At 37.0% G+C, this 9,175-nt stretch overlaps 1 pseudogene; it reads left to right on the top strand.

The window, feature by feature from the left end:
* The first annotated feature begins 863 nt into the window (after positions 1–863).
* On the top strand, positions 864–1,559 carry LOC149140789 (uncharacterized; annotated as a pseudogene).
* The last annotated feature ends 7,616 nt before the right edge of the window (positions 1,560–9,175 follow it).

The raw sequence follows: 9,175 nt of genomic DNA, 5'->3' as shown, positions 1-9,175 counted from the left end.
TTGAAACATCACAAATTCAAAAGTCTATTTATTGCAATTCATTAATCTAATTCGAAGTCTACACATTGTACCATCACATGAGTTCAAAACATCACACCAATCAGACTATTGCACCATTGCATCATTCATGGTACATATTGCTTCATTGTTGACCATCGTAGATCATATAGACCATATCATCATTCAATCCATATTCATCACACCCATAGATTCAACGATTCATCATTTCTTGCCTAAAAAAGTACATATGCTTACCACATCGCTCAACTCAATGATTTAATGTTGCTTACATCACAAATTTACCATCACATTGCTCATCAACTTAGAGACATTGTTCAAATCACATGGATCATTACATTGCACCGAATCATGTCATAGATTGATGTAAATCATTACTATTCATTGAAATTAGATCTAAAATCCTTTATCTACCATTGCACTATATCAAAAAGCCTCCTTATCTTTTCACATGCTTGATTGATCAAAGAAGACTAGTGAGTCAGATAAGAGGCCTATACCTTTTGCTCAATCACATTACTATATACACCTTCACTCAATCACACTATTATCTACACCTTCACTCTTAGAAGTAGATTGAAGATATTATACATCTCTTTCACCTCATTAACTCCAAGAAGTGCCATTCTGCATCTGTATAAATACACTTTGAAATTTTGACTAAATCAAACCCTACGTGAAATACCATGGTTTTTATCATAGGAAATTGTGGGCCAACCATGGTAATTAGATATATATATATATATATATATATATCTCTCTCTCTCTCTCTATATATATATATATATATATATATAGATATAGAGATATGTATCAGTGTGTGTGTGTGTGTGTTTGTGTTAATTATGTTCAAAGTAGGTGGTGATTTATCCGATGAATCTGCTAATGGCTTAATAGGAGGTGCTCCCCTAAGAATTAACTTGATTCAAAAAAATAATTTAGGTGTTGTCAGACTTGGCAGGGGAGCCATGCCCCTTCACATGAATCCTTATACTCCCCAATCAATGCCTCTTCTGACCCCAATGAAGTGCAAGGTCAGCTTGTTTGTGATGGATGTAGAACTCTTCTTAATTATCCACAAGGTGCACCAAATGTTTGCTGCGTAGTATGCAACATAGTCACTCCATTTCCACCTGCTTAAATGGTTCAACTAATATATGTATGTTGTCTTACATTACTAATGTATGCTTACGGAGTGACTAGTGTTCAATGTTCTTGTTGCAACATGATTAATCTTGCAATGGAAGAAAATTAGTTTGAACATGTGAAATGTGGTAGTTATTGTACAAAACTTATGTACCCATTTGGAGTTCCACCTATAAAAATGTGCTCTTTGTCATTATGTTACAAATATTAGACAAATAAGAAATATAAAAATTCCATTGCATCAGTTACCATTGTTGACATCGATGCCAGCACAACAGTGCCAACAACAATATCCTTCCTTTTCTTCTAGTTTTCTTATCACAACTTCATTCATTCTCCTTGCTTCTTCTAATTGTGTTTTAAGGATAGAAACCATTTTTTCTATTTTTCCATGATCCTTATATTCATACTCTTGAAATATCTCCTTTATAATTTTGTTTATTATTGTCTCTTTATGTCTTCTAAGGACGCATAAAGCTCACCTTGAAAATATTTCTTACCCCAGTTTTCTCTCCACATTCATCTTCTCTTTCTAGTTATCTTTATTTTACTAATTAACAGTCTGAGCATTCCAGACTATAAGCTCATCTTCATAATCACTACCTTCATATTTTTCATATGGACATCTAGAGGTAAAATAAGCTTCATTACCATAATTGAAATAGATTGGAAGATTACCTTCGCCTTTGTTTGTTCCTTTTGAGATAGATTGCACTGCATCTAATTTCTCTTTATGATTTCCAAAGGAAATGAGAAGGTATTATTATTGATCATCATTAGATGCATCTTCATCGCTATCTTTTGATGAACTACTATCTTCCTTGGAATATTAAATTTTCTTCTTAATAGATCTTCCATCCTTATTTTTATGAAATTTGCCCCTATTTTTATGTTCCTTTTCATTATCACTATGTTTTGATTTCCCATTTTGAAGCACATTGAAATATTTTACCACACTTAAAAAATTTAATGGTAGCCTGTCTTTAAATTCTCCAGATCCTCTTTTAATATTTATCACGAATTGACCTTCTTTTTCACTGATTCTAGGCATGAGTGATAATGGTCCTTAGAGTTAAACTTTAGGCCTAGGTTATTCACTGCTATAAATAATTGCAATTTTGAACTTTTTCATCATTTACACATATAACATTCACCCCATAACATCATGTCATCATTAAAAATTATGTATATAAAACAAAAACATCAGTGGAACAATAAATAACAGTAGAAGAAAATAATGCAAAATATAGACACCATGATTGAGGTCAAAGACCAAGGCAAAACCTCACAACGGGGAAAACAAAACCAAATTCTTCTTCTCTTAGATATTCATCAAATTTTGAGTTGAGATACAAAGTATAATGATAATTAGATGCATAAATCACATCATGCCTTCTAGGGTCCACCCAAGTTAATTCACAACTTCGTTTGTGAACTGAACGAAACAAGTCCAAGAGACCTGACATCATATCACTATCATATACAATATCATATATGTCATAGAGACACTATCACATTTATCATCCATCATGTTATCATTTTCATCAAGAGTATGTTAGGATCAACCGTCAAGGCTATTGCTATCAAGTTCACTTCCATGTCATATCTGGGTTACTGCAATATCAAGGTTGCTTCCATCATGTAATATATATTATGTGACATCTCTATCAAAGTCATACCTCGTTGTCTATGACATACATCCTTGTGATACTAAGTCACTTCCATATCCAAGGTTAGCACATGAAACCACTACATATATGATGTCACTATAATACAGATGAAGTGTGAGTGTTAGGGTCCAACCATAACCCCTTTATTTATGTAATAAGCCTAAGGGGCCTAGTTAGAGTCATAGTTAGTTAGTTGAATCAATAAAGCTAGTAAGTGTTTATTCACATTAATACTAATTGTAAGTGGTTGACCTACATTATAAAAAAGGGACCACAATTAGTTATAAACATACCATAGTTAATAAATAAAGTGGTTAACCTATATTATGCAAGGGACCACTAGTAGTTAGGGTTTTGGATGTGATAAAGCTATAAATAATCTTATATAACAAGAGAATAATCTTCAAGTCTTATTGTAATTGAGTTCTGCTCCGTTGGAGGTTTCCCCCTCAAAGAGACAAGTGAACATTGTAATATGATTCTAAATAATAAAATATCTTTGCAGTTTGTCTCAATTCATGTGATATTTTAGTGTTTCTGGAATATTGTTTCGTATTTATGGAATTCTATTATTCTCACAGGTGAAGTGCATAATAAGTGGTATCTGAGTACTTTCTAGGGCTAGTTGTACCTCCAATTTTTGCAGAATGTTTTTTAGGCTAGAGATGTGTTGCAACATTAAACCACATGATCTTTTGTTGAGTATACAAACCTGTGGATTTGGGGAGGCATGCATGCAAGAACTACAAGAAATGGCCACACTTGTTGGACTCCCTTGCAACCCTTGTGGGTACCCCTTTGAGTAGTAGCGCATTAGATAGAACTACACACATATTGCACTTTCATGTACCCTTGGGTATATCAGAACCCCGCTAGGGTAACGCAAAAACTAAATTTAGATAAGTCATCAATTGTCTTGTTGCTACATTACATTAAGAAAAACACTCTAGGAGATTACTCACATGTATAATAGGGTAGTTGGGTAGTATGGCTAAGGGTACAGTCTATCGTCCTTAGTTAGCACTCTGAAATATTGGGTCGAGTACTATTGTTGGACGCCTATGTATATCATGATCTGTAGCACCTCACAATCCTTTGTAACCATAGTTCCCTTAGTTATCTGAAGATCACTTGTTACCTTTTTGTCCAGATCAGATCCAACAGTTAGGGTTCACATGCTGTTGTTCATATCATATCCAACAGTTGGGGTTCTATTGCCACACTACAAATAAGATTTAGTAGTTGTGGTTTTCACAACATAGATCAGACTCTTTGTGTGGTGAGGGTTTTGGTCTCCATAGTCCAAATCAGATTGTCACAACAAATTTTGCAATGCCAAGAATTTGGGGTTTCAGTTACTACAACCCAGGCTAGATTTTCATAGGATATTTGGTAGTATTAAGCATTCTGGATTTTGGTCACCACAATATTGATTAGCTGGGAATAAAACTCATTTCAGAGTAAAAAAAAGGAAAAAAAATGATACCCATCACAAGACGCTTGCAAGAGACCTAGCCCATAATATTCAGGATGACACTTGCAAGCGACCTAACCCACAAGATTTAGGACAACGAGTTGATCAAAATGGTACCATTCACATGTAAGTACCCAATTTTCATGCGGTCCCAAATTTTTCCCGACAAGGCTTGAAGTGACCCACATCACTAGACTCCTCTGCTTACCCTCTTTCTAACCATACTACTCTTAAGTAAGCTCAAATTTGACTAGGGATAGTGCATGTACAGTACCAGGTCTCAAGTTATGGCTACGAGAAGGAAGTGGAGAGAGTCAAAGCCCTCAAGAAAAAAATTCAATGGCTTTTAGGCATCCATTGAAAAACTCATAGAAGCATTGGCTGCCCTGCAAATGTCTCACAAACCCATAAGGGAATAACATAGTGTTGATGCACATGTAGAAGGAGAATCTAGACATCACATTCCTTTCCATGGAGGTCACCAATATTCGAGCCACCGAACACCCAAGCTAGACATGTACAAATTTGATGGCTCTAACCTGACATTATGGGTGGCACAAATGGAACAATATTTCTGCCTTAATAATATATGGGAAGGTCAGACTAAAATACATGAGGGAGATCTTTGCTTAGACAAAGAGCGATGGAAATGGTGGCAGTGTCATAAAAAATGCTATCCAAGGAGTCCAACTTGGAACATGTTCTAAAAATCCATTTGTGACCACTTTTTATCAAGAATCTCACTTTTTGGCTCGAATCATTAAGCTTAGGAAAATAGGTACAATACGAGACTACATTGCAGCCTTTGAAAAAATGGCCAAGGACTGGGAGATGCCTTTTACTTAGAATGTTTCATCAGTGGTTTAAAGGAATCCATCCAAACCCATGTTAGGTTGCATCACCCAACTACTTGGTTGGAAGTATGCAATAGGGCCATAGAGGTATAAGTCGCTTTAAATTCCCAATCCAATCATCCAAATTTTGTCACACAGGCACATCCCACCTTGACTACGGGCCTGAACCAAACACTTAAGGTTCAAAATGTGTCACTGACATAAATAACCGAAAGAAGGAAAAAGGGATTTTTCTACTATTGTGATGAAAAATACTCCCTGAGACATAAATTCAAGGAACCAAAATTCTTTCAAATTGACGCTACTGAAAACAGCTCCACTAAGGAAGCTCCATCCATTGAAGTGACTGAGGAGGAAGAGGGTGAAACCCTAACAACACTGGACACTGATACTCCAACTAGGCTAGATGAGCTGGTTATCTCACTCCATGCCTTGGACGAAATTTCTTCTCCCCAGACCCTGAAGATCTGAGGTTTTATTAAACATCATCTAGTATTGGTGCTGATTGATAGTGGCAACAGGCATAACTTTGTCCACAAGAGAGTAGCAGAAGTAGTTCATTGTTTTGTTAGGGAAGTATCTAATTTCCAATTCCTTATCGCTGATCGGGGGACCATGAAATGTGAAGGCCACTGTGAAAATATTAAACTTCAAATGGGGGATTGTCACCTCAAAACCCACATGTTTTCCATTGAAATTGGTGGTTTTGAAACTATCCTTGGTGTTGAATGGCTCTACAAACTAGGCCCTGTCATAATGGACTTCCAGGACTTATATATGAGATTTAAGCAAAATAGACACACTCATACACTATGGGGACTCCAGGCAAGTGCTCCTACTATCATTAACTCACATCAAATGGAGAAGCTTTTAAGAAAGGGCCATCATGGGATAGTAGCATAATTTAAAGCCATTCATGCCATTGAATCCAATCCTCCTCCCATCATCCCGATATGTAACAGGTATTAGATCACCACCAGCAGGTCTTCGACAAACTTAAGGAGCTCCCACCATCTAGGGTTGAACATGATCATAACATCCCTTTTCTCCCAGGTACCTAATCGCCAAATGTCTGCCCCTATTGATATTCTTTTGCCAAAAATAATGAAATTGAAAAATTCTACACGTCATTTTGTCACATTAGGAAAACGATCATCAAAATTGGATCTCTCGCCATCCATCCAAGTGTCATGAAGCGCTCCCTTGCAATTCAACAACTTATATACCTTGAATAAAGTGCAACTTCTGGATCTCATGGTACAAAACCCTGTTTTTGAGCATCTGCGCAGTTTTTCTGAATAGAATCCACACATTTGTAGTTTCTTCCACTATAAACTGCACAGATCTATGTGTTGTCTTCCACTATAAACTGTGTAGGTAAAATAATAAAAAGTAAAAGTAAAAAGTGAGATCTAGAAGCATTGTTGGGCGAATCATTCCCAACAGAAAGTCTCAAACTCATGTTTATTCGATCCTAACCTCATTTTTGATGGAAGTAATTACCATTCTTCAAGGAGTTGTCATCCCTCTTTTAGTGGATCTCATCATTGGACTAAGGATCTCAAACTACTTCCTTTTGGCCTATTAATCAAGCCATAGGTGGGGGAGTTGAGGGAGGTTACTGAGAGGAAGTTTATGGTAAGGGAATCATGTTTCAAAGCTTATCATTCTTGGAGAGGATTGAGATCAATGGGAGGAGATTCATAACATCAAGTCACAGTTTTTGTAGCTCCTTTATGTTTATGAAATTAATAGAAACAAGCATTTCATCTCATGGCATTGTTTAATGGATTAATTGATGAATTTCATGGATGGTTTATGTTATTTATATTTTTCCATTGGAATGATGTTTGTTACTAGTCTCCTTGATCACTAGTTTGAATTATTGAATCATTTATGTTTCATATGCCTTTGATCCTTTGTTGTTTCCATGTGTGTAGGTATGGATTCAAGCATTGAGGAGATGCATTGAAGCACAAAGGGGGATCTTCATCAAGCATGTCCTAATTAGGTATGAATTTCCATTTCTCACCTTGTTAGCTTATGATTCAAGAAAACATAGATTCAGGGAAGGGATTAGCTTGATTGTTTGTTTGTTTCTAGTTTCCTTTAGGATTTAGGGAGATCGCTTTTGTCGGCAAGAGGGATTTATCCTCCTAACAAAAAACGCATCAAGGAACTCCTCGAAGCTGGTGTTTTTCATCCCAAAACCAACCCTTATTCATCTCAGGTGGTCATGGTTCTAAATAAAGACGATGAATGGCACATGTGTCCAGACTTTAGGGCCCTTAATAAGCTCATTATCAAAGACAAATTTCCTATCTGAGTATTCGATGACCTGTGTTGATGAACTGCATGGTGCCAAATTGTTTTACTAAATTGGACTTCCACTTAGGCTATCACCAAATACAAATGAAGGAAGTTAACATTCTCAAGAAAACCTTCCAAACTCATGAAGGCCATTATGAATTCTTGGTCATGCCATTTGGTCTCTATAATGCCCCATCCAATTTTTAGAGCCTCATGAACCATCTGTTATCACTCAGGTTGTCCCTTAGCTCCTTGAGGGATACGGCCGAGGTAACCACAAACCAATCTTTGGACTGCAGGTGCTAGCCCACCAACAGTCAAAGAGGGCTCTCTCTTTAGGATTTAGCTTTGTTGATGATGATTTTAGGCTAGTTATTGGGTACAAGGGGTTTTGTTTTAGTTTTGGTGGGATGGATGATGCTTTCAAGTAAAGAGGCAGGGATAGCATGAAAGTTTTAGAACCATTGGGCGTGGAGTCAAGGAGTAGGACTGCTGGTGCGTTTTCTTGGTCACAAGAGGGAATATGGAGCAAGCTAGCTGCACATGAAACAATCATTCAAGCTAAAGGATGGAGTGAAGGCTAGGAATGAGAGGCAGTTAAGAATCTCTCGTTCAGCTTAGCAGAGGGAAGGTGAATGAGCTCTATCTAGGAGCAGTGAAGAATTCCTAGATAACTATCAAACATGAGTGAATTAGGGGAAATACGAGCCACAGGGAATTCATATTCATTTCTAATTCAGATGAAAACATATAGAAACAGCAGAAATTGAGCATAGAGGGCAATTAAACCAATTCTAAACTATTCATTCTTTCTGCTATTTTGGATGGTACATCAATGGAAAACAAAGGTAAGAAACACTTATTGAGTCATGTTGCAGCACAAGAATTCCACATTCAATTCTTCAAAACATTCATACACAGCACATAGTCATTCCTCCAAGCTTTTTAGCAGTCTTTGATTAAGTAAAACATCAGGTATACAGAGCGAGTCTCTCTTGGAGCTATACAAGCAACCAACCCTTTAAACAGTGAATTAGGGTGGTTTTTATAAGTAAAATATCTATAAAGATCAGATCTCAGACATATCTACTGTAATAAGTGTATTTAACCTAACACATGTCTGAAATAAATGCAGGAAAATATCCTCGGGCTGCGCCGGGTGCAGCTGTACCAAAGGAGTTTAATGTGTTGTCTTTATGGCTCTGTGCTAATCACTTAGCCATAACTGTGCTTTGGGTTTTGATCCATGCTCTTGAGTGGTTCTGAGGAGCATTAACTGTGATGGGAGAGCCTAGATTGGCCTTTATTGCTTTCTTTGACTTTGTTGGAGGTCATTCAATGTCCACCTGCATTGGGAATAAAGGTTTTTATTTAAAACATTTGACTGATACTCTTTGCTGCTTCCTTGATATGCTTTGGCATTGAATGTGCGCCTTTCTCACTTCTGATACTCTTTAAACTATTGTATCGACCTTTCATGGCTACTGTTCGGCCCTCTGTTTGCTTTTAAAACTGTGTTTGCCCCTTTCTGAATGCTGCGCGAAGAAATTCATGTCATTTTGCGCCATTCGGGCCTGCTGGAGGCCAAGCCACGAAAGGGATTTCCATTTTGGCCTATTTCCCGTAGCGATGAGCGATTAGCGCTAGGCGCTAATCGTGCATCAAAAAATGCCTCAGATTTTGATTCCGGGCTTCCTAGGATG

Source organism: Pinus tabuliformis, chromosome X (assembly GCF_031772625.1).
Source record: "Pinus tabuliformis cultivar Carrire ecotype Pingquan chromosome X, CPIR1, whole genome shotgun sequence".
In the NCBI taxonomy this organism is placed as follows: Eukaryota; Viridiplantae; Streptophyta; class Pinopsida; order Pinales; family Pinaceae; genus Pinus; species Pinus tabuliformis.
Note: the sequence above shows the minus strand (reverse complement) of the source record. Positions and strands in the feature narration are given on the sequence as shown.